Genomic DNA, 2,612 nt, shown 5'->3' on the forward strand with positions numbered 1-2,612 from the left:
AACTAGAGATACTCTGAAGGTGGGCAGAAACATCACTCTTGAGCTCAAGAGAGAAGTTTGGGCTGGGGTACAATTTAAAAATAAATGGCATAAAGGTGAAAACTGATACAATGGAAGTTGATTATCTTGTCTACAAGGTTGTGTAAAAAGGAGAGCATAAGAAAAGAAAAGAGTCAATGCTAAAACCCTAGAGGACATGAACAAATGAAGACGAAGCCAGAAGGGAGGAGTTAGTAAAGAAAAGTTAGAACAAGTCAGAAATGTGGGCAGATGCATTAGTCAGGGCTCAACCTGAGAAGCAGAAATTCTAGGATATGTACATGTTTAATAAGAGATGTATTTATAAGGAATTAACATTATGCAATTTGTGGGAGCAGTGTTTCCTTGACAGCCTTAACTCAGTAGGGGAGGTAATCAGGAAGGGAAGAGGGACATGAAGCAGGGAAGCAAAAATATATTAGAACCTGAGGGGATAAGTGGAAGCCATGAGGACACAGGGACCCCATTGATCTCTTGTTGCTTCCAAAATTCCAGCTGCGGTGATGTGAGTGACCTGCAGAAGAGGCTAGAGCCCTTTGTCACAGAACTAAACACAAACCAAGCCCAGAAGTATAGAAACTAAAGGAGGAATTTTTCAAGAACAGGAGTACTAAGAGGTGTTTCAGGGAATCTCATGTATTCCAAACATATTCCTTTGTAACCCCATTGAGTTGTACACCCCAGTGTCTCCTTGATAATTAGGACCAGTCACCCAAACTAATAGAATAACCTTTTATTTGCCCATCAATCGATTGACTGGCTTGAAAGCCCCAAAGTGACCCGGTGGCAGTCTCAACTTCCAGTTTAATGGAACCATTGCCGTATCTCCTGATGAAAGCATTCTTCTCTTGAAATTAAGACTTCTAGACCAGCAAAGCCTAAAGTTGCTAGGATGGGAAGTCAACATTTCACTAGTGAATCACGGGGGATAATAGTAAGAAGAACCACTCCCATATACATCTCCTTAAGTTTCAGACCCATGAATCCTAGCAAATAGTAGTATATATTGTTCACCAATTTAGAGTATATACCATATCCTAGGAAATATTGTTCCAGTCCACCAATGTGTTGCTCCCAACTGGCACTGTACCTGAGTCTTGAAAAGGCTATACCGCCTATTCTATTAGATCAGATGTTTCAGGGTGATGGAGCATATGGTAAGACCAGTGAATTCCATGAGTATAGGCCCATTGCCATATTTCATTTGCTGTTAATTTAGTTTCTTAGTCAAAAGCAATACTGTGTGGAGTATCATTATTGTGAGGCATCTCATAAGTCCATGGAAGCATTGCAGGCAAGGAAGGCAAATCCTTGTTCACGGTGTCTATGCCATTGACAACAAAGCACTGCCCCTTCCATGGTTATTCTTATCTTCTACTGCAGCAGTTCTTTGATGAGCATCCATTTGGAACACAAACATCTTTACACTCTGTGCCAATTCGGAAACATCCATCCACATATCTCTTTCCCAGATCTCTTGTTACTAATTTTCTAATTATGTCTCTTCCAAATCCCTGATTAAACAGTCAAAATATTAGCCACACCTACAAGTCAGTGTAGATCCATACCCCTGGCCCTTTTTTCTTCCAAACAAAATGAATATCAAGGTGAGCTGCTAAAAGTTCTGCTCTCTGGGATGTTTATCTTTCATTACTGTCTCTCAGGGCCAATCTAGAGTGGGACTAAAGTGCTACTACTGTCTACTTTGAGGTATTAACAGCATTTTATACAGAACCATCTTTAAACCCAGGTTCAGATATTTCTTCCTCGATTAACTGGAAATGAGGAACTCTCCAAGGAGTCATATGTTCAGGTTAAAAGGGAAGGAGGCACAATGGTAGGAGTGTGGACCATGGACATTTATGACACTGGCTCGTGAAATTTACTTATGCTTTTAGGACCTGTTCAAATGCTGGTTTCTTCTATTTCCACGTAGTGATGGAATGTTGCTGTTCATATACATTCTCATACCTTTGTTTTTCAGATAAGACCAAGTCCATGATGAATAACTCAGATAGTATGGTAACTTGCCGCAAGCACCCGAGCACCAACAGATATGCTGGGTTATACATCTCAGCAATTTGCTTGGCCACCTAGACTTATTGCAGAGCCTTCTTTTGTTCTGGGCCCTACCCCAAACTATTAATAACAGCTTTTCATATTGCTCAGTAAACAGGTATAGTTATTTGCACTGATTATTAAGCCATTGTCTTTTAGCTTCATGCTTTTTCCCTATCTTATGTATACCTCTTTTGTGCTCCGCTTTGCAATGCTGGGTTTGGGACTCTGCAAACCACATTTCTACTTTTCCATCTGACTCCCTGTTAGGCCCTGTTAATAGGAATACCAGGCAGAAATTGAAAGGAGGGAAGAAGGATATGCTATTTCTTATTTTGTTTCCTGTTCCTGTCATCATCATCTCAGAAATACTTCTTCACCCCAGAAGCAGTAGTTTTTGCAATAATGGCAATTATTTCCAGCTTACAGTTTTTCAAATACAATTACCCATCAGTATCTGTGGGGTAATGGATTCAGGACCCTTGCCCCCAAAATCCAGGGATGCTCTAGTGCGT

The sequence above is a fragment of the Propithecus coquereli genome, unplaced genomic scaffold, assembly GCF_000956105.1.
Source record: "Propithecus coquereli isolate 6110/MARCELLA unplaced genomic scaffold, Pcoq_1.0 Scaffold133, whole genome shotgun sequence".
Taxonomy (NCBI): Eukaryota; Metazoa; Chordata; class Mammalia; order Primates; family Indriidae; genus Propithecus; species Propithecus coquereli.